The sequence below is a fragment of the Polypterus senegalus genome, chromosome 11, assembly GCF_016835505.1.
Source record: "Polypterus senegalus isolate Bchr_013 chromosome 11, ASM1683550v1, whole genome shotgun sequence".
Lineage (NCBI taxonomy): Eukaryota > Metazoa > Chordata > Cladistia > Polypteriformes > Polypteridae > Polypterus > Polypterus senegalus.
The window spans coordinates 22,700,878-22,725,762 of record NC_053164.1 but is presented as its reverse complement, the minus strand read 5'-3'; the positions used below and the strand labels follow the sequence as shown (position 1 = coordinate 22,725,762).

At 41.0% G+C, this 24,885-nt stretch overlaps 1 protein-coding gene across 1 annotated transcript in view; it reads right to left on the bottom strand.

Moving 5' to 3' along the window:
* The window catches only part of LOC120538737 (spectrin beta chain, non-erythrocytic 4-like), a 461,881-nt gene that overhangs the window by 420,469 nt on the left and 16,527 nt on the right, over positions 1 to 24,885 (bottom strand). The gene's annotated exons all lie outside the window — the stretch shown is intronic.

The following is a 24,885-nucleotide window of genomic DNA, read 5'->3' as shown; positions in this document are numbered from 1 at the left end:
TAGTATGTCGTTTGAAAAAAATGCACTGAAAAGTACAATTTTACAAATTAGAAGATGGAACTGAAAGTAATATCGAACGCACAGACGTGTTGCCTAGACAGACAAATGTCGCAATTATAATGAAGTGGCCGGCGCTGTGCTGCTGCTTATATACTCAGCGGCGGTGGTGCAAGAACAGTAGGAATGCTACAACTATTATTTTGTTCCAATTCTTAGTAGCTAATAATTACACAATAATTCCACAATTGGTGTGCATGTTAAAAAGACGAAAGTTAAAATGTTTTTAATGTAGAAGCACGTATTTATTTAAGTATTAAAATATGTGTTTATTTTTATGTATTGAAGAGTCTGTATACTAATTCTTGCGTATCTCAGTTAAGTAGTTTCTGATATACGGGTGTTAGTTTAAGAATGTTTAACCCTCCTTTTCACCCCCTCAGGGGTTACATTTTGAAAAACACCTAAGTTCATGTTTAATTATTTGTTTTGCAGAGCATATTTATCAAGTTTATCAAGACCAAAGTCCTATTTTAATTTTTTTTCCATACACCCTGAATCACCCCTGCAGGGATTGAATTTCGAAAAATCCAAAAATACGTGTTTATTTTTTTTTTATTGAAGCTTCTGTATGCCAATTTTTGCGTTTCTCAGTTAAGTAGTTCCCGGAATATACTGGTGTATACATTTAACCCACCTTTTCACTCCATCAGAGGTTGAATTTCGAAAAATCTCTTCTTATTGGGTGCCTATGTCACAAAAGGTATCTGCTGTCCAAATTTCACATTTCTAGCTCCAGCGGTTTAGGCTGTGCATCGATCTATTAGTCAGTCAGTCATTGTACAGTTTTATATATAAAGATTGTACATCCTACTTATAATAATGCCTGCCACTTCCTAGATAAGGGGTGCCCAATGCATCGATCGTGATCGACCAGTAGATTGGAAAGGTAGTGCAGGTAGATCATGTTGCATTCAATAAATTTTTTTTAAATGTTAGTCTACCGTATATCCTCCCAATGGCATTTGCCACATGATTGACATACAGAACAGCCAGTCTGAGATCTCTTTTCTTCTAACACATTGGTCATCCCGCACACCCGATCAAAAGCATGTGCTTTTAAGTGATCTAGTTAGCCTTCCAATTTATATCGACTAAAGAAGGGATTTAAAAAAATGTGTTCTTTATGGGCTGGATGTGGAATTGGAAGATGATTTTTTTCTCTCACAATGTCACAATCAAAGTGCGTTTTTCTGAATTGTCAATCTATCATTGCTATTCCAAAGAAGGAAAATGTGGAAAGGCACTTTTGAACTGGTCATAAAAACTACAAAACTGACTAACTTCTGAAAAGCGATCTGAGAAAGAGAAAGGAGAGGGAACTAAAATCGCAGTTAATCGGACAGCCGTCATTTTTCACTCGGCTGAATTCAAAAGCAAAGGCAGACACACCGAAGCATCGTTCCGGGTGAGTCACTCGATCATTAAGCATAAGAAGTCCTTCCAAGATGGACAGATGATAAAAGATGCCTTCGTTGAGACAGATGGCTAGAGAGAAATTCCTGCTGAGATTTCAAGACCCCTGGCTGGAGAAAAGGAGTTTCTCCTTGTCATTAAACATGCAGAATACAAGCAACTTAATAACGATCAATGGCCGCTAGACTTGGCATTTTTTTTCGATCTGACCAACATGTTGAATGAGCTTAATTTACAGCTGCAAGGAAAGGAGAAAACCATGGTCATTATGATTAGCTAAGTTAATGCTTTCAAACGAAAAATACAACATCTGGCCTCAGAGCTGCAGCGCCTTGATCTGGGGAACATCCAAAACCTCACGTCAGAGCTGGAGACGCAATGGAAGGTGTGTGCGCAACTTGACAGCATCTGCTACACAGAGCAGATTGAAAATTGTCTGTCAAACTTTATCTAATGGAAAAAAAGTAACGGTTCGAATGTTGCCCAATGTAGCGGAGTAAGAGTAGTGTTTCTTCTTCACAAATGTACTCAAGTAAAAGTAAAAAGTATGGTGCAGTAAAACTACTCTTAGAAGTACAATTTTTTTAAAAAGTTACTCAAGTAAATTTAACTCGTTACTACCCACCTCTGATACGATGATATATATATATATAGTGGTCTATGGCCAATATCCCCAGGCTACCAGATGGAGCTCTCCCTGCAGCATGGAGGTGCCCCGGATACCAGCAGGGAATCATGGACTATGAAGTTTTCTCCTACAGCCCTGCTGAATACCCCAGGGGCCAACAGAGGATGCTGCAGGGAGGCCCAGAGAGTCACATGTGTCTGGAAACCCGGAAGTGCGTCATAGGCAAAGCGACAACAGAAGTGACATACTTCCGGGGTGAAGAAGAAGACTTTTTATCTGACCTGGAAGTGATAGGAGATCACATGGACTGGGAGATTGGAAACACTTCCGGGTCAGGGACTATAAAGGATTGTGGGAAAGCCCCAGACATCGAGCTGAGCTGGGGGGAAGGGTGGCAATCCGTCTGGGAGTGTGGAAGATTGTTTATTAGTGAGAATTGTGTGTTTATATGAGTATTGTGGAGAGGAGGGTGCTTTGTGCACTGTGCAATAATAAAAAGTCATATATTTGGACTTATATTTTGGACTTAATACCGGCACCCTGATGCCGGTATATCCCGTGTGGTCCCTGGCCGGGGCTGGAGCCCGGCTGGGACGCCCAGGAGGACCAGAGGAGGGCTTGTGCCTCCTCCAGACCGAGAGGGGGCGTCCGTCCTGGTTATGCTGAAGGCCTCGGGTAGAGGGCTTGAAAGCCCAGCCCTGTAGGGACCCGTGGCCACCGCCAGGCGGCGCCCCAGTGCCTGATTATCCGGGCAGCCCGGCACTTTCGCCACACCAGGAAGTGCCGGAGGGAAGACGACAGGGGACACCCGGACGGCTTCCGGGTGCGCAGCCGGCACTTCTGCCATACGGGGGTGTGTCCGCGGGAGATTGCCGGGAAGCAGCTGGAGCCCATCCGGGTTCCTATAAAAGGGGCCGCCTCCCTCCAGTCATTAGCGGAAGTCGGGTGGAAGAGAACGGAGCTGGAGTGAGGACTGGAGGCGGCCAGGAGAAAGAGAGGCACAGGACTGTGTGGCCTGGACATTGGGGGAATCGGTGCTGGAAGCACTGGGGTTTGTGAGTGCACTGAACTGTAAATATTGTGTACAATAAATGTGTGTTGGGTGGAACTATGTTGTCCGTCTGTGTGTGTCCGGGCCAGCGTTCACAATACATATATATATATATATATATATATATATATATATATATATATATATATATATATATATATATATATATATATATATATATATATATATATATATATATATATATATATATATATATATATATATATATATATATATATATATATATATATATATATATATATATATATATATATGTATATATTTTTATACACATATATACATTTTTAATGTAGGTAGATCATTTTGACCTGGTCATTTTAAAAGTAGTTCACAAGCCGAAAAACAGTGGGCACCCTGTCCTAGATAAATGAAAAAATATATAGAATATAGATGTATTGGATTAACTGTACAGTAGAATTCTTACTTGTGCATGCAAATCAGCACAATTCTGCTCTCTGGTGCCATGATTACATAGCAGCCTTACCTCAAAATGTCTGCCTTCTGTACCTGAAGAATGTCAGAACTTGTTTGTCATCACAAATTGTTTTTAGGGCAGACATGCAGCATAGGTCAATTGATGTTATCAAACTGACCCTATTGTGAGAGTGCGTGTGTGCGTATACGTGTGTGTGTGTGTGTTCTCCCTTTGATGGACGGATGCCCTGTCCTGGGATTGTTCCTGCCTTGCACCTTATGATGGCTGGGATAAAGTCCAACTTCCCTGCTCTGGATAAGCGGGTTCAGAAAATGGATGGATGGATGGATGTGCTTCCTTGAGTACAGCTACCTAGTGATAGGATAAAGGATTATGAAGAAAAAAAAACAAAGGAAAAGTCAGCTCTGTGCTATTTATTAGGCTGATTATGTGCTGTTTTGAAGGTTGAATACAGGATCATCACAGACATTATAAACACAGCTTTTACTGTAACATTAGTTGTAATACTCAAGCTTTAAATGCTATCAGAAAAAAAAAACAGATTTATAAATGACAACCCCGAATGACTTAAATAAAATGTAGTGTCAAAGTAGATTTTCATAAAGAGCATCTTGTGCATTGTCTAATTAAACTGAATGCCAGAGCAGTGTCAACACTTGGCATTACATGAATAACAACAATGTACGTTGTTCCATCTTTAATATACATGCATACTTTATCTTAGCAAGCTCTAGGTTACTGAAATTGTCAAGCACAGTGCTAACCATCATAGAACAGTGCCATCCAAATACAAAAATGAGAAACAAAATCTCACTGATCATTACTTCATTGCATTTAATTTTAAAATAGTTACATTTCTTAATTACTAACTGGCAAGAACTTCAAGAACAAACTAGGAACTCAAAATCTGCCTGGCTTTAGTGTGCACTAGCAGCATATTGGTGGATGACCCATGATATGTTTTTAATTAAAAGAACAAAGCGCAAAAGAAATGACATACAAAACCATCAAAGATACAGACATGGACACATTTGTTGGTATTCCTCCACGAAAAAAAGAAGAATCCACAATTTAAATAATGAGAAAAGTAATTGGCACCCATCATGTAATGGTAGATGTTTGATAGTATTCAATTCATGGCTCATGGATGACCACTGCAGAACAGTTTAGTGGTTTGTTCCTAGCCATTCTTGGGTGCTTTTAGCCGTGTGTTTTGGCTCACTATCCTGTTGGAGCGTCCATGACCTGCAACTTAGACAGACCTTTCTTGGCAGTACGTTTCACTCCAGAATGTCTTCATAATTTTGAGATTTCATTGTTCCCTGCAAATACTCAAGACACCTTGTGCGATACGGAGCAAAGCAAACCCCAAAACATAACTGAGCCTCCTCCATGTTTCACAGTAAATGTGGTGTTATTTTCTTTCAAAGCTTACTTTTTTCTTTTGTGGGCATAGAGCTGATATGACTAAGCTCCAGCAGTGTCTCATCTGTTGTGACAGATTGGGTCTCTCTTGACCCCTTGAACCCTCCGATCAAACGTCAGACACCAAGTAAAAGTCCAATAATTGACTTTATTATTACACAACAGTGCACCAAGCACCCTCCTCTCCACTATACTCATTAAATTAATCACAAATACAATAAACCAATCCTCCACACTCCCAGACACGTTGCCACCCTTCCACCCAGCTCAGCTCGCCGTCTGGGAGCTGTCACAGTCCTTTTAAAGTCCCTGACCCGGAAGTGTTCCAATCCCCAGTTCATGTGATCCTTATCACTTCCGGGTCAGATAAAATGTCCTTTTCTTCATCCCGGAAGTACGTCACTTCTGCTGTCGCTCTGCCTATGACGCACTTCCGGGTTATAGGGCACATATGACTCTCTATGCCTCCCTGCAGCGTCCTCGGTTGGCTCCTGAGGTATCCAGCAGGTTTGTAAGGGAAAACTCCATAGTCCATGGTTCCCTGCTGGCATCCGAGGCACCTCCATGCGGCAGGGAGAGCTCCATCTGGCGGCCTGGGGGTATTGGCCGCGATGACAAGCCGGCCATAGACCACACTGTCCAGGGGATATTCTCTCAGGAGCACTGTGGCTTGTCAATATGCATTTTAGCAGATTCCAGTCTGGCTTTTTTTCCCCCCCAACAGCCGAGTCCTCCTGGGTCTTCTTTCAATGAGCCCACTGTCACTCAGAAAGTGACAGGTGGCGCAGTGAGACACCAATGGACCCTGGAGTTCACCTTGAATGTCTTTGGAAGTCATTCTTGGTGTTTTATCTACTATTCTCACTTTCTTTCTGTCCATTTTGGAGACAATTTTTCTTCTGAGACCATATCCAGGAAGGTTGGCTACAGTCCCATGGACTTTAACCTTCTTATTAATGGCAACTGTTATTACAGGAACATCAAGCTGTTAGGAAATGGTCTTCTAACCTTTGTGTTTAACATGCTTGTCTATCATTTTCTTTCTGATCTCCTCAGATGACTCTCTCCCTTGCTTTCTCTTATCCGTGTTCAGTGTGGGATACATGATGACACCAAACAGCAGAATGACGACTTTTCTCCATTTTAATAGGCTGAAGGTCTGATTACACGTCTGGTAATGTGTGATAAGAATGAAGGAAAATCACTGTAATGCAATTATTTATGATCTGTTCTAGGGGGTCTCAACAAATGTGTGCCGGCCATTTTAAAATATCTTTGTTGAATATGCAATACTTGATCTCTTATCACACTTGCTTTGCTTTAGTGGATGGCATATCAAAGGCATGCAGGTACACAGGGGACAATTGCTTCTCACTTTAATCGCTATTCAGAATGCCTAAGGCACTTTCACAATGAGCTGTTCAGGTACCAACAAATGTGTCCACATCTATGTAATTAATCACACAATTAAAACACCAATTCAGATATTGAGTCCCAAAGAGAAAGCATCGCAGTGAAAACATAACCCACATCCCCCTATCCAATAAAGAGAACTACATGACATAATTGCTCAATGTGATGCCTGGGTTGCCCACAGCTGGCATTCTTCTCTTGAACCTGGGAAATCGATAGTTTTGTACCAAGGATGGACTGGGTAATGAGGACACAAAAAGTAAGAGTTGGTGCTTCAAAGTGTGTAGTGCTTTTTTTATTTACAACAACAAAAACAAGGATGAGTCAAAAACAAAGTGCAGTGTTAACATCTTGTGCTATAGCGGTTCCACAGCTTGTTTAGCAAAGGCCATTTTAAATAAATAATCCCCCCTCTCGCGGTGGCTTAGCGAGGGGGCGTTGGGCCATAGCAAGCCATGGGGCGATCTGCGGTGTGGGCGTTTCTCACTGAGTGCACAGGTGAGGGACTGCCCCCATCCGTGATTTTTCCCGTGGCTAATGTGCTACAGCTGCTTTGGCCCCTCACATTATAAGAAGCGCGAGTCGGTTTGGAGAAGGAAGATCAGAGATGGAAAGTAAAGAGAAAGAGAAGGAAACGGAGGTGGACAGCAGGAAGCAGTAAGGAGAGAGAGCGAGCGACCAAATCGGTGCGAGTGAACGCTCGCAGGCAGCTGAAGGCAGCCTGGGTGTTTGGCCAACACCTGGGAGAAGTTGTGGTCGCTCCCGCAGAGTTTGTTTTGAAGGGTGGGAGTGACCAGGAAGGTGCAGTACTCTCCGCAGAAGGTAGTGTGAGTTGGGACTTGGTGTCCGCCGTTAGCGGATTCCCAAGTCACTGTCAGGGGGAGCCGACCGGAGCCAAGGATTGGTAAGGCGACTGACAGTAGCAGGAGAAGCAGATATTGTAAAGGTCAGCTGCAGAGAGAGAACGTCTCCCTTGTTGCTGGGCCCAGATGGGTGAAGCAGGAGAGACACTAGTTTTAAAAGAAGGCACCGGGTTTGTTGTTGGTTTTTAAAGACTGCTACCTGATGAACGTTTTTAACCTCGTTTTTAAAGGATTGTTTTTGTAATGGTTTTAACCTCCACATTTCTTAATGGATTATTTATTTAATGAAGATTTTGGAAAGCACTGCACTTTATTTATTTGAACACCTGTTTTTGTTTGACTATTTTAATAAAAGCACTATGCACTTTTTACCATCCCCTTTCTCGACTGTTATTGCCTTCACTGACTAGCTCACTCGGTAACATTATCGATGCTGTTGGGTTCAAGGGCTCCCAAACAGAGATGGTAGCATGGAGCTGAACCCGCATCGTCACACATCTTTAAATGAATAGTCCTTGATAAAAACCAAGTGTCATTGTGGAGGTTATGCTATATGGTTGGGAGCAGGCGCTGATACAGCACACTGTTGTACCCAAAAATCCAAATAAATATTCTAACAATTAAGTTAAAATCAGAAGGTTAAAACACAGTCAGAATCTGCTCTGGAGAAGAACGGCGTGCCTCGTTGTATCAAATTGACACCAACGTCTTCTCTGTTCATCGTTTAACATCTCCTTAGCAAGAGGAGACATCTTCTAACAGGCGCAGTCAAACAATCAGTGTGTTAGCTCCAAAAAAATGGTGGCTGTGAAACAGTCAAAAATATTTCATAATTAAAATAAAAAGGAACAGAGAAATGAAGATACTAGAATTAGATACATTTCCCAAAAAAAATAATTTAAAAATGAGTGTAAAAATACCCAAAATGATACAGGAACTTTGAATAAATTAAGAAAATGTAAAAAAAACTCTAAAAACAATACTGTGCCTAGTTTTATCGTGTTTCCTTCCTAACCGTAGTTTCTTTCCAAGAAGATAGACTGCCATTCTTCCCCACTGCTGAATAGTGTGATGTCTAAGTGTGGTAGAGGAGCCCTACCTACTTCCACCTATGATGTAAATATCTTATGCTCCTGCTGTTGTTCCTGTCTGTTTCCATGCCCAGGTATCCAATTCATGTATAGGGAGTATCCCTTCTTTTCAGCCCCTGCATTTACACAACGGCATATGTAGGATGTTACTACACACACTGTGGCTCTATGTCTTGGAGGTGTGCTCTGTACCATCTTGGTGGCATCAATGTCCCTGGAAATCTATTGTCAGCAGGACACCCCCTAACATGTAAATGGAATCAAATTTGAGAAGCACTATGCATACTGTGGCGAGTGGCTGGGGGTAGTACCTAGCCGAGACGCCCAGGAGGACCGGAGGAGGGCTTGTGCCTCCTCCAGACCATGAGGGGACGACTGCCCTGGTGGCTTTGGGGACCACCGGAACAAAGCTTGGAAGCTCAATCCTATAGGGGTCTGTGGTCACCGCCAGGGGCGTCCCAATACCTGGGGAGCCCTGGCCCTCAGCACTTCCACCACACCTAGAAGTGCTGGGGGGAAGAAGACCAGGGAGCATGTCTGTGTGGGGATAAAAGAGGCCGCCTCCCTCCGTTCAGGGGCTTGAGTCGGGAGGAAGATGGACGGTGCTCGGGAGGAGAGGAGTGGAGGCGGCCTGAAGAAAGAGAGGCACTGGAAGGGCCTGGACTTTGGGGTTGTGTGTGAGCACTAATTGTAAATAGAAAATATGAATAAACGTGTGTACGCAGAAATCATTTGCTTCTTATTAGGTACAAAATGTTGATAAATATGAAACCATATAACAGTCTAGTGATCTAAGCTCAAATCTTAGACTGACACATCTAGAGTAAGTAGGTCCAGCAAACAGTTTAATAGTAAAAACAATTCAAGTTGAAATATTCATTTATATTTCTTTAAACGTATTATAGTAAGACTTCAATCAACACATTAAAATGAGACACAGTCATATATTCACATTCTAGCTTGTAAGACTGCAATACACATTTTATTAAATTAATAAAAAAATAATGCTTTGCTACGTCTGTAGTGGTGGAGTAGTTACGTGATACATGACCTTGGGAAGTGCCGTATTTATAGCTTTTAATCTAATCAAAGTTGATAATGTGTTTTGAAATCTGAACATTTCTGGTATAGACTGTCAATGAGAAACCTTACATTGTTCTGAAAGAAATCTTTTCTTGAAACTGAAAAACAAATGAGAGAAAAACTGCACATAAAGTTGATGGTTTATTTTCCTGGAAAGACAGTATTGCTTCGACTTAATTAGTTCATTCTTTATTTGAGATGTGTTAAAGAGTACATAAATACAATTTCATTTGATTAAATATGTGCTCACGTAATCCCTCCAAGGTGTTGTTAAAGGTGTAGATGTCACATGGGCTGGAAGGACATCCCAACCAGAAGAGGGGATAGTTCCTTACTCTGACAAGAGGCTCTTGTCAGGCACACAGACCAGGGAAGAGAAAGGGGCCAGACCTGGAAGCGATGGCCAGAGTAGACGAATGGAGACAGCCCACCAGAAGCGGAAGATGTTGCTGGGGACTTTTTATTCCTGCAGGCGTTAGATGGCAGAAACCCTACATATCTGCGCCCATTCGGGAACCAGCAGGGAATGCCAGGAGGTGTAGTCCGGCAGCACAGCCCTGTTGGGGTCCATGGGTGCCGCAAGGGGGCACTGCAGGGAGATGCGCTCCCCAATTCACAGGACTTCCACATGACCTGGAAATATTTCCATCGGGCAGTGGCCCTAGCACCGGAAGTACTCCCAGGTCCTCAATAAAAGGAACGGCGAGTCGGATCTGGGAGGATATAGAGCATCACTCAACTGGAGGAAGGCAGTGCAGTGACAAGAAGAGAGGTATTGTGGAAAGAAAGAGAACCTGGGTTTTGTGCTTAGTGATTTCTTACTGTGGAGGTATTTTGTGGAATAAACCACTTGATTATTTGAATCCGGGACTCTGTGTGTGTTCATGTTGGGGTTTGGGGCTCTCAAATGCCCCTGTTTCCATCACAAAGGATAGACTCGATAGTCTAAGTTTTTTTCCTCACAAAAAGGATATAAGAGAGATGTTCAAAATGTTTCTGCACTTTTATATTTTCTTTAGAAATTCCTTCCTCCTTCGTAATTGGTAATGTCTGACTAGTTCTGTCTGGTAAGCTGGCTGCCCTTACAGTATAGTATAAGAGTTGTCACCCTGTGGTGAAGATGGCAGCAAAACTTATAAATTGCACCAAAGAGGAACAGCATTCTGTCTTACGCTTTTTGTGGGCAGAAGGTCTGCTGGGAGCACAAATTCATCTCCGCATGTGTGATCAGTATCGGGAAAAAGTTCTCTCTCGTAGAGTCATCTATGAGTGGATTGAAATGATCGAAAACCAGTCTACTAGTGTGACGGATGCAGAGTGCTCCATACATCCAGCTACAGCCACAACCACGAGGAATGAAGAAAAAACTCTGATGTGAAAACAGTGATGCATCAGTGGCTATGCACTCAACTAAAAACATTTTTTGCTGATGACATTAAAAAGTTGGTACAACTCTGGGAAAATTGCATCATAAAGGAAGGTGTAGAAAAGTGATGTCATTTGTTTTTGAAATTCTTAATAAATAGAGTTTAAAAAATTGCGGAAACTTTTTGAATGACCCTTGTATATGCATTTGCCAAGAGAAATTCCATCCATCCATTATCCAACTCGCTATATCCTAACAACAGGGTCATGGGGTTCTGCTGGAGCCAATCCCAGCCAACACAGGGCGCAAGGCAGAAAACAAATCCCAGGCAGGGCACACACACACACACACACACACACATACAGCACACACTAGGACAATTCAGAATCGCCAATGCACCTAACCTGCATGTCTTTGGATTGTGGGAGGAAACTCACGCAGACACGGGGAGAACATGCAAACTCCAAGCACGGAGGACCCGGGAAGCAAACCCGGGTCTCCTAACTACGAGGCAGCAGCACTACCCACTGCGCCACTGGTGCTTTATAATGGAGAGTATAAGACACGGTGGAAAAGCTTAAAAACTTTACCAAATACATCCATTTTTTATGCCAAGACATTTGTATTGATCCATGTCTTCTGTGTTTCCGATGCATGTTTATGACAACAAAATGGGTATGGAAATACTAATTTTATCTCAATTTACTGGTACTACTTTTCTTGGTTGAGGACACGTTTTCTTTCTTCTTGTGTGTGTTCTCACATAAATACGGAAATAAAACAAAACTAGCTGCATGTCATGAAAAGTTTACTGTGATTTGGTCTTTAGGGAGGAATCCACACCCGGTGGGTCGAGAGGTTGTTGCGCAGGAAGGCTAAGTGCTAAACTATCACAAAGAACTGGTCTTCTTTTAAAATGGCTGAATCTTATAATAATGGTGTTTTTCTGTTCAAAAATGACATGTATAAACTATTTCACAATCGGCATGTTAGATATTTGACAACTATCTTCTTCTTCTTCTTTTGGCTGCTCCCGTTAGGGGTTGCCACAGCGGATCATCTTCTTCCACATCTTCCTGTCCTCGTCACCCCATCACCTGCATATCCTTCCTCTTTTCCTCTTGGCTTAAAAAATCAACATATTTGGAAAGTTTTTCAAGCTTTTGCTCCATCACCTACAATGTCAAGCGGTAGTGCAGGCAAGAAAATTGTTTAAATTTAGAACACAATTTTGTGTGGCAAATGCATTGTGGTGTATGGCCGGCCGTTTATCCCGGCCAATACCCCCAAGCCACCAGGTGGAGCCCTCCCTGCAGTACAGAGGTTCCCTGAAGACCAGCAGGGCATCATGGACATTGCAGTTTTTATACACAGCCCTGCTGGATGTCATGGGGGCCACTAGGTGACGCTGCAGGGAGGAACAATGGTTATTTACCCTACACCCCGGAAGTACGTCCAAGTCACATGGACAAGGGGAATGACGGCTTCCAGGGTGAAGAAAAAGGACTTTTTATCTGACCTGGAAGTGATAGGAGATTACATGGACTGGGGACTGGAACACTTCCGGGTCAGGGACAATAAAAGGATTGTGGGAGCTCCCAGACGGTGAGCTGAGCTAGGTGGAAGGGTGGCAATGAGTCTGGGAGTGGAGGATTGTTTATTATTGTTATTTGTGATTATTTAATGAGTATAGTGGTGAGAGGGCGCTTTGTACACTGTGGTGAATTAATAAAGTCATTATTTGGACTTTTATCTGGTGTCTGGAGTAGTGGACAGGGGTTCAAGGGAGCGATACAGCCCTAATCTGTCACAGTATATATGTCCTTTTTAGATAAACTGCTTACTTTGTGATAAGAGGCTTCATACAATAAACAGCTCAAAGCATAGCTCTGTCCTAACCTGAACAATTTCAGACTCGGTTGTGTTAATACATGTCTGCTTAAAAGAAAAAAATTGTGATTCTTCTTTCTTCTGTTAAAAATATACTTTTTAATACAATGTACCTAAGGCTCATGCTACAGTAGACTATACACTTGTGGAAGCCAGCCCGGACACAGACAGACGGACACGTTAATGTCACCCAGCACACGTTTATTTACAAAGTCCATTATGTACAAGTGCACAACAACCCCAAAAGTCCTGGCCACAACACAATACTGCCTCACTTCTTCAGGCCGCCTCCTTGGCTCCTCCACCAAGCTCTGTCCTTCTCCTCCCGACTCCAGCCATCGAATGGAGGTAGGCGGCCCCCTTTATAGTCACCCAGATGTGCTCCAGGTGTCCTCCAGTAACCTTCCAAAGACACGCCCCTGTGTGGCGGAAGCACCGGCTATGTACCCAGAAGCACTCTGGGTGTCTCTGATCCTTTTCCCCCCAGCACTTCTGGGTGTGGCGGATGTGCTGAGGTCCAGAGTTCTCTAGGCACAGGGGCGCCCCCTGGCGGTGACCACGGGCCCCTGCAGGGTAGAGCTTCAAAGCTCTGTACCCGTGGCCCCCAAAGGAACCAGGGTGGTCTGAGGTGAGCGTAAGCCCTCTTCCGGTCTTCCTGGGCATCCCAGCCGAGTCACCACCCCAGCCATCTCCGACAACACTATATATACACAATACACTAACATGGATACATCGGAATATGAAATCTGAATACCCGAATAATTTTTATTTTACAATTTTTTGGTACACAATAGCGTTTTCAGATTGTTTTCTAAAAGTTTGTCATCTACACTGACATACCAAAAAAGGTAGATATTAAATAAGCTACACTATCAGTAAACTTAGCATTTTTCAGACCATTTGTTTAAGCAAATTCTCTAAGCAAACTTAAATGCTAAAACACAATGAATTTCCAACAGAATTTCACATTTTCAAAGTATTGCAAGCTTTTGTCATGTTTCGTTTTATCGAAGAAAGTCTCTGATTGGTTTCTCTGAGTCACTGGGTATCTCAGATGACACAAATCGATTTCATGGGAGCATGCCACAAACCTATCACCATCTTATTAAGATTATGAGAATTCACTGGAAAAACCATGTAATGTGACAGGGACTTGATGCAGAGAAGTTAGAAAAGGCTAATCCTGATTGTAAGAAAGAGATCACAGAGAGAATTATTAGAACAACCCGATCATAAATTAATTATATGTCAATGTTTTTGGAAAGCAGTTTTTTATTCCAACCACATTGACTGCTATGCAAGACCCAGTGTTGTTTAATTTAGACACATTGGATATCTTATTCAAAACAATATGTTTTTGCTAATTGAAAATGTCATTTCAGTGTGGTCAAAAAGCCAAAATGAATGGCAACTCCCAGCATGCCCTACAGGCACATGAATGGGCATACCGATCCAGGAATGCTGGCACCCAGTGTGTTGGGGGAGCATGCATACCTGGGAGGCATTCCCCCCCAGTCCATCCACTACACTGGCCTCCGTGCCAGATAAGGGTTCAGGGTTTATCCCACCTGGGATGTCAGCCCAGCCCTACCGCCCATCACAATGCCTTCAGCTTTTCTTTATAATGGGGAAAACGTAAAATCTGAAACAAAAGTATAATAAAATAAAAATGAAATTTGAGCAATTTTTTTATTATACTTTATTAATCCCGAAGGAAATTACTTGGTTTTTCGAATACCCCATGCAGGCCCGCACCTAGGAAATTCTGGGCCCCAGGCAGCTGACAGAGTTCGGGCCCTTTCGTGTTTCAAATATGTGCATATAAAAAAAAAACTCGAAAAAGGGCGGGCCCCTATCTAGCTCGGGACTCTGACAAGTGTTATGGTTGTCTCCCCCTAGGTGCGGGCCTGCCCCATGGGGTCAGAGCGCAGGGTCAGCCATTGTACTGCGCCGCTGGGCCAATTGAAGGTTAAGGGCCTTGCTCAGGGGCCCAGCAGAGTAGCATCTCTTTTTGGCAGTGACGGGGATTTGAACCGCAAATACGTGTTGTTAAGCTGTACTCACCTAATTCATGTCATTAAGAAACTCTCCACAAATAGCTTACAATTAATGAAAACAGAGTTATAGTCCTGCTTGTCAACAGTCCCCACATATTATAGTAGCTGTAGACCTTCCTCTTACTTTCACCCAAACCCGTATTTCTAACTGCCACACCATTATTGGTGACACATTAGGATATAGTACCTTTAGCTGTCATTACGTAGTGAAATAAATGCCTTGTGTACATCGATCAGCAACCAAAACAGATGACAAAGCAAACAGGAGATAAACAAAAATCTAGTGCTAACACTGGAAACCTTTAAGTCTTTATATCAAAGATGAGTCATTATGTGAATTTTATAAAATATATGAAGCTCTTCACAATTCTGAGCTGACTGACATGGTAGCAAAAAAAAGCCCACTATTAAAAAACAAAAACACATATTGCTTCTGTGAACAGCAGAATTCAATGCCGCCTGTGATTTCATCTCCCAGTCCTGCAGTTATATCATTTTATTTAGAAAGCATCCAGTGACCCTAAACTGGATAAAGGTTCAGAAGGTATACAGCATATGTATGAATTCTCTTAAATCCTGAGGTAATTTAAAGTCTACTTAACTTGTCTTGTTACCATTTCTGCATTATTATTTTTATTTGTGTTACACTTTTGTCATAGAGACACATCTAGTGTGCATATACGATATTGTGATGCTCCGTACAATGGCACCCTTGCACAGATTCAGACCCCAGGCATATGGAGTAGTAACTCAATGAACAGCTAGTGAGATATTGAGGTGAGTGTTGGATAGGTCCTAAAATGTTGACTTTGGTATTGATACCAGCTTTCAGACCTCAGTACTAATACAAAACAGTTCCAAAGTAAATGACATATCACTCCAAAACCTCCCATCTTACTCCAGCCTCCCTGATGGACCACACAACAGCTTGTGTACCTACACCGTTTCCACCTTGAAACCAGTTGCAATCGCTTTGAAGCAATGGGTGGGGAGGGGTCCAACATGAAGCCATGATGATATTAAAGGAATATCTCCCTTGAAGTCATGATCATATTCACTCTTTGACAGCTGAATATTTTTTCCAAAAAGCAGTTTTCTGAAAGCATACAAAGCATTGGTTTCACACAGAAATTAACATAAAACATATACTGCTGTATTCTGTGCCCGCCAGTTCACCAGAAATGAGCATCAGGCTGGCTGCCAGGCTGTCTTCATGTGGAAGGGGGTGGCAGCGGCAGTCACGGTCACACTGCATCTCAATCTGGTTTGTACCTCTTGTCATTGTAAATGGTGGTCTTCCCAGGCGAACGTTGCTGTAGGCACGTCAGCTACACGAACCTGTTCAGCACCACAATCAGATGGGGACCGATCAGCTGATTCTGGGATCTCACATTTGTTTTCGATCAGTTGTATCATACTTGGAGTTCGACAAGTCAGAGTCTAATTCAACGATAATATGCAAATTGTCGTCCATGGAGTATTTTGCTTTATGAATTCGCTTCAATATCTCGCCAGATGTCGATGCCATTTTTGCTGTTGTTTACTCTTCGCTACTCACATGAGCACAGGGAATCTGGGTTAAATGAACCAAAACTACAACTCCCATGCAGCCCTGTGGATGTCTGAATGTGATGCACATCAGAGGGATGTCACCACCCAGTGTACTGGGGAAGCACATGGTCTTGGGAAGCAGTCTCCCTCCGTCCATCCATTATAGTGGCCTCCCAACCAGGAAAGATACCATTAACCAACCTGGTCGGGATGCCCGTCCACACACATCGTTCTATTAAAAAGGTCTCCCGGTCAGGTAAGGAACTTTCCATGCAGGCCAGCACACTGGCCAGCCCATGTTGTCTGTTATAAAGGACTAAACTTAAATACTTCTAAGAGGTTTGGATAGAAGAATAAATAAAATATATTTTATTTTCCTGGGTGATACTTCATTAGTTGTTGCTTTTTACATTGAGACTTGACTTTGAACATTAATGCTATTCTACCTTGGTCTCTGGGAGTATGATTTATTATTGTGTTCATGTACATATTCGAATACTGAAATTTATATTATAAAATCTCTGCTATGGCCTGGCTAAAATATATACAAAAATTACATTTTTGTAACAAATATTGCTTATCACACATTTGCAGTATCTTTGTGTCTGTCAGTACTGTACATACATAATTAATATACATAGCCAGTCAAAAGTTTTAGAACACCTCAGTTTTTCAGGTTTTTATTCAAATTTAATCACTTGAAATGCAATGAATGAGTTAAAAATGGCAAAACAGTAAGTAGTACTTCAGGGGGTGTAATAACACAGTCTGCTTTAAGACAGAGGGGTTTAAAGTAATCAACAGAAGTTGGGACACCTGCACAAATTGTTTGCTTCACCTTGCAAGTCTTCATTTACTTTAATTGTTGCAGAACACCTGTAAATTGTAAAATATTAGTTGTTCCCTGAAGAAGACCCATTTGTAATATTGGGATATTACTTTTTTTTAAAATTTTAACCTCTGGCAGTTTACTGCTTACCTTTTCCCCATTTTAAGTCATGCACTGCATTTTAACTGATTAAATATAAAGACAAACTGGAAAAACTGAGGTGTTCTAGAACATCTGCAGTGTATTATTTTTGTCTCTCCTTTATAGTTTTAGCTTTACATTTTGAGACAAATTCTACAAACCCATTTTGTGTTTCATGTACTCATTCATTGTTTCTACTATTAACATCCATTACGGTACCCATAAAAATTATTCGCCTACTTAGTCATTTTCTCATGTTATTGTTGTGTAACACTGAATCACAATGAACTGAATCTGGCCTTTTTGAAACTGATCAAAAAGAGAAAAAGATGGTGTAAAATAATTGAAACTGAAAATAAATGATCACGTAAGCATTCACCCCCATTAAGATAACACCCCTAAATCATCAGTGGTACAGAGCATTGGTTACAGATGTCACATTAACTCAATGGAGGTCTCCAGTCTGATGTTTTAATTGACTGCAGTCTAAATGTTCCTAAATGTGGAAGGTCCAACTTGTGGTAAGTCAGTATAATAATAATAATACATTTTATTTACTTTGTATTTCTAAACACTCAAGGACACCGAACAATAGACAAAACACAGATTATAAATAAAAGTAAAATACAGAAGTTAAAATCAGAGCAATTGTAATCAAAGAGAAAAAGCAGTGTTAAAGAAATGAGTTTTAGTTAGGTTATAGCGGGTTGGATAATGGATGGATGGAAGTTTAGATTTGAAAAGTGAAAATGATTCAATATTTCTAAGCTCAGATGGTAGTGAGTTCCAGAGCTGGGGAGCAGAGCAACTGAATGTGGTAAGACAGATGAAGGGGGCAGTCAAGTGGATGGAGGAAGAAGATCTGAGGGTGCGGGAGGGATTGGCAACATGGAGGAGGTCAGACAGATATGGAGGGGCAAGGTTATGAATGGCCTTAAAAGTTAGTGGGAGAATTTTGAATTGAATTCTGAACTGAACTGGAAGCCAGTGAAACTGCAGCAAAACGGGAGTGATATGGTGAATAGAGAGGGTTCTAGTAATGATGAGGGCGGGCAGCTGAATTGTGGACCAGTTGAAGCTTATAAAGAGATCTGTGAGAAATACCAAAGAAAAGGGAATTGCAATAATCCAGATGAGAAGTGACAAGGCTATGAACGAGGATAGCAGTGGTGTGGGGAGTCAGGGAGGGAGAGGCGAATACGATTAATGTAACACAGGTGGAAATATGCAGACCGGGAGATGTTATTGATGTGGGACTGAAAGGATAAAGTACTGACAAGGATGACACCCAGACTCTTAACTAGTGGGGAAGGGGAGGCAGAGGAATTATCAATAACAAAGGAAAAATGATCAGTTTTGGATAATGTTGGTTTTGCACCAATGAGGAGAACCTCGGTTTTGTCACGATTTAATTTAACAAAATTTGAAGAAAAACAAGGATTTGATTTCTGCTATGCAATCAGTAAGGGAGGAGGGTGGAAAGGAAGCAGTAGGTTTGCTAGTGAGACAGAGCTGGGTGTTGTCAGCATAACAGTGGAAGCTAATGTTATACTTATGAAAGATGTTGCCAAAGGGAAGGAGGTAAATAATGAAAAGGAGGGGCCCCAGGACAGAGCCCACCTGAAGTAACAGTGGTGGGTCAGGATGTGAAAGTTTTAAGCTGAACAAACTGAGTGCGGCCTGAGAGGTAGGATCTGAACCAATCTAGTGGTGTGTGGGTAATGCCAATCGAACATAATCTATTGAGAAGAGTAGTGTGACAAATAGTGGCAAAGGCTGCACTCAGATCAAGAATGATCAAGTATGGTAGCCTGAAGTACACAAAGAAGACAAAGGAACACTCTAAACAACTCCATTAAAGTTGACTGAAAAGCACAAGTCAGGGGATGGAGACAAGAAATACCTAAGTCTCTGAATACCCATCCATCATCCAACCCACTATATCCTAACTACAGGGTCACGGGGATCTGCTGGAGCCAATCCCAGCCAACACAGGGTGCAAGGCAGGAAACAAACCCTGGGCAGGGCGCCAGTGAATACCCCTTGGATTTGAATTAAATCATTCATTTAGAAATGGAAAGAGAACAACACACCGGCATATCTGCCTAGAGCAGGCTGTCCACAAAAACTAAGTGATCATTCATAAAGAAGATGAGTGAGGCCGCCGAGAACTCAATATGGTTTCTGCTTTAGCAAAATAAATGAGTAAAAACATTGTTGAAAAAATTAAGTTCACCCTAAAGCAGTAGGCTAAAGTGCTGTACAAATTATGTCAGTAAAAAAACTTTCAATGTTAGTTTTAATAAATGTCCAATATAAAAATACTTGTTCAAATTTTTGATTTACTAAAATACCAGACTTAACTTTGCTATTCTGCAGCGAATAACTAAGACTAGGCTGACCCGCCTTTTAAGGCGACCGACTTTTAAGTTGACCACTTCTTAAGGCAATTCAATATGTAGATCAATTTGATATTTAATACAAACTCATTAATTTGGTTATATTGCATTTGAGCGGTATTACTTTAATACTCGTAGTTTCTGTTATTTTTGTGATGAAATTTAAACTTTTTTTCAATATTGAGGTCGCCCTTTTGAACCCCCCCGATATTTACTATGCAGTGAGGCATTTGTACTCCATCAACATTAATTATTTCCAGAGACATAATTTTGTCTATTTTTCCAGCGCATCGCGCACAAAAGCAAGGGAATGATGGGAGCACCAGAACTCTGCTCACATCATGTCTGCAAGTAGTAAGTCTGTGATAAGCGGAATACCACTACGCTTTCCACTCATGGGACGGAAGGACAATCCCGACCACTTTTATATAGTAAGAAAGAAGAAGATATTGCAGTTTGGAGTAGAAAATCATCTTTTACCTGGAAAAACGAAACTACAGATCCCATCGTGCATTGCAAAATGGACAGGGCGTGTGTGAAACTCCACACCTGCGTAGCACTCACGGGACGGAAGGACAATCCCGACCGCTTTTATATAGAAGGATAATATCTGCCTAACGGTTTTCCTGCATCATTTTCCAAAATAAGGATCTCAAGGTTAGCTAACAAGAGCCCTCTAGAGTAAGAGTTCTTAACCTTTTCAATTCAAGGACTCAAATAAGATAATTAGTTCTATACTGGACCAAAGAAGAGGATTATTACCATAATAACAACAAAGCAATACACACACAAATACCAATATCCACTATGAAAGACAGGGGGCACCACTGAGCCCTGAACCGCAGATACGACTGACACACAGTCACAGGTTCAATTATAATGGATTTTAATTTTTTTTTCTTTTCTCACCCCACTCGTCTTCCTCTCGTAAGTATTGTACTCTGCCTCCCAACTCTGACTCCCTGAAGCAAGGCAGAGCGGTTTCCTTTAAATCAAATCCCGGGAGTGCTTCAGGTGTCCACCCAAAGTCTGATGGAGGCGCTTCCAGGTCAGATGAAAGTTTCTATAATGCACGGATGTTTCCTCCCCGCAGCTCTCCCTGGAGATGCCCATGGCATGCAACAGGGCTGCATCACGGGACTACACCTCCCAACATGCCTGTGGGCTGAAAAAAGGCACAGCAATATGAGAATGCTGTCCTCTAGTGTATCAGGAAGTCTGACTCTATAGGTCCCTTCATCATTCTGGCCTTCCTCCCTCTCTCCCTGACAAGGGATCAATTCCTGACATGGTCGGGACGCAGATCCACCATTGTCCTTCCACTCTGGCCTCCCCTCCTCAGATGATCCCTGACAACACTTACACTATATAATAAAAACAGTAAAAGTTATTGCTTCCATTCAAGCTTGTTTATCACATGGATATTACTAAAAGGGAAAATCAAACATATTGCTAATAAAAAAATAATTAAAAGCAGGGAACACTTTCTGAGAAATATGGATTCCAGCAATTTGGATCACCTGAGAATCCAGATTTATGAAAGCTTTTAAAAATTTCCGAGCTTTTGTGTATGAAAATGCATGCACGCACGTGATCACTAGAGATGCACAGCAGAAACAAGAGACAATGCAGACCTCACAGACGCAAACAAACTACAAAGTTGTAAACAAGGTGATATACGAAAGAAAGCAAAGATTGTGCCATCCACAAACAGTTAAGCAGGTGCAACAGAAATCACATTAATGAATGAATAAATATATTCTTTTTATAAATGAAGTGTTCTTTATTTGTCAATGAATAAAGCAACAAAATGTGCCTGATAAGTTCTCCTCTTTATTGTTGCTTAAATTTGAATATTAAAAGTACTGCCCAAGAATTCAAAAAATCCAAAAATACGGACTCAACCAAATCCCTAACTAGACGGGTTTTGCAGACTTTTACCATAAATGCTTACAGCTTTAGTAAACCTGAGAGAAAAACATTTTTCATTGTAACTGGTGCGGCGTGAGGATATGATCATTTTTGAAAGAACAGCATGGGCTCTTAGCTTTAGTCATGTGACTTAACATGTTGCCTTTTTCTCCTTTCAGACATCCTATTTGTATTTAGTTAGATAAGGAATACAGTGGCCCAAAAACTAATTAAGCAATGAAATTAATTTATCTTCTCTTAAATAACATTATTTATAAAAAAAGTTGTTTTTATTCAAATGAGCCTAATTTTAATATTTAACACTTCAATAAAAAAAAAGTACAAAGCTGCATCATGTAGTTACAATGTTAACCTCTCTTTCTATTTTATATGGCCAACAGTAGTTGGCCTCATTCTATGGCCTATCTCATCTCTCTAGTATATAAAAAAATCCTGGAATGAGACGAGACTTTTTAGTCTGGGATGAGATGTGACTTTTTCGGAGAGATAATTTCATTTCCCGCGAGAGGAGACTTTGTGCCAAGAAATTTAACCAAACCCAGGGCCGGAAATAAAAGACAAAGAGTAGATGACAAAGCAGAACATCATAAAGAGATTCAAAAACATTAGCACGATACACATGCAAAGCAGGTTAGAGATAATGAGTACTAAGTACTAAAAGTCAAAAGTCTCAAAAAAATGATAGCAAAGATCGCATTAGCACAAACAAATGGAAATTATTACTTGCTGAAATAAAAGAACAACAAAAAAAGATCGAAGGCTTGAAAGTTTGAATCGGAGACTTATAGATTGTCTAGATTCGTGTTGCCATCAGAGAAAAGTACTGTTTCTTCCCAATGAAGAGGCATATCCGCGAGAATTAAAAGATTTTTTATTTGGTGAAATTGAAATCCACAAACACTACAGACAAAATACCTGAATCTACAATAATCTATTCACGTTTGCATCAATCAATTCTCAAAACGTAGATTTACATGACTCAGGACCATACGCTATGAGAATTTGTGCTCCCATAACAATTAAAGCTACTACAAGTTTAATTTCAAAGAAAAGAAATCGGTCAGTTTTCTAATTATGATCACGGAGAAGCGACGCAACAAATAATCGAAAGAGTTAAATGATCAGACGTATTACAAATTTTACAGCCAATAATGGATACAAATCCATACGTCCAAAAGTATCACACTTTACACGAAATTAATCTGAAAAACACTTATAAAGAAGTTTTCTTGAGTTTCTATATGAAATAATTTCAAGTCACACAAGACAAGACTTTGCGTCAAAAGATTTAACCACACCTGGTGCTGGAAATAACAGAAAAAGAGTAGAAGACAAAGTAGAATATCATAAAGAGGTTCAAAAGTGTTGGCGCGATACACATGCAGAACTTGTTAGAGAAATTGAAAGTACTAAATTTCAAAAGTGTCAAAAAATAACAGTAAAGATCACAGCAGTGCTAACAAACAGAAAATATTACGCGGTGAAATAATGGAACAACGAAAAGAGACTGAATATATGGACACAGGTGATATGACAGAAGTACGTAGATATTGTTCGGATTTAAACTTTAAGTCTGAGACTTGTAGATCGTCTAATTTGTGTTGCCATCAGGGAAAAGTAGTGTTTCTTCCCAATGAAAAGGCGTATCCACGAGAATTCAAAGATTTGTTGTTTGGTAAAAGTGAAATCCACATACGCTAGCGGCAGAGATATGAAACGGCTGGCGCGTAACGCAGGCTGGGGGGTTGGCAAGCGAAGTGAGCAGGGGGCAAAGCCCCCTAATCTTTTAAAATTTTCTCATGCTCTTACACTTCTCAACAGTCCAACAAACACATCCTTTGCATTGCCAGTAGACTGAAGTTTACTGAATGACATTAAAATAGAGTTAACAGAATTAAGTCTTCCTCACATGCACAACACTAAACTTAATACAACGTCTTCTTTGCACCTCTGTTACAGATGTAATAATGAACATGTGATGAGATGCTGATTAGTTACCATTGAAACTAAAATTGCATTTACTTAGCATAAAGCACTGCCACAGAGCAATATATACCCCCTCCGTACTGACTCACCCTATCCCCAACTCCCCAAAGATTGTCATATCTTTATGCCACACACCTTCATTTCAATTCGACATTTGATCTAACACAGCAGTCTCCTCACCTCACAAACTTGTTTATGTCTCTTTCTTATTTGCATCTTTGCTGTCAGTCATCTCGGTTTTAATGTTTCTTGGGTTGCGAGAGGAATGCTGGTCTTGCAGGGAATATGAATGATGCACTGATATGAAAATTCCTGGCCAATACTAATAGCCGATTATTTGAATATAAACCTGTCCCATTCCGGTGCCGGTACCAAATGTTTCATGGTTCTGCTGACACTGGATAAGTACATTTGTGAAAATGTATTAAATAACATTCAGAAAATATGAAAAATCAAAAAGCATTTATTTCCTGATATTAAAATGATACCAACTCTTGGTTCACTGTGTTTTACTTGATTCTGTAATTTTTCAACTTACCGTAACTGCCCTCATTTAAAGTCACTGGTCTGTCAATTTTATTCAGTGTAGGCAACCTTAAAATTAGCTTAATAAAGAAAATGCACAGTCTCTGCGTTTGCAAATAGTATTTCTAGTGACATCTGCACAAACCCTAAAGTGAGCCCACACCACAGACATTTTTCTACCTGCTAACTTTGGAGGGTGAAGCTTCATGGAAGAAGTTTTTGCAATAGGAATAATCAGCCGTTAAATATCAGGTTATTTCTAACAATCGACGGATAGCAGATTGTACCATTTTCTTGCTATATCAGCTGATGTCAATATTGAGTCGATACAATCGGTACAGCTCTATTTGTTATATATTATACCATAGAAACAAAAGCTGTCTCTGATGTGTCAACTTGTTGTTTATAGACGACGTCACAGATTGCACATGATCACAATAAATAATACACTAAATAGTAAGAGGCATATTACGGAAGTCGTGCTTAGAAGAACTTGAAAAATCTGATTTTATTACACAACTCATATAGTGACCCATCACAAACATGCCTGTGACCCAAACTGGTTTAGTTTAACAAACACTGCTTTACAGCAACTTTTTCTCAACCACTGGGTGATGACCTTCTTTTGGGTTGCAGGCTGTGTAACTGGGTCACAATTTGCTATTGTTTATAATGGTTTGGTTTGCAGTGAATCACGAAGTGGGGCATGAGTTAGTCGCACATTG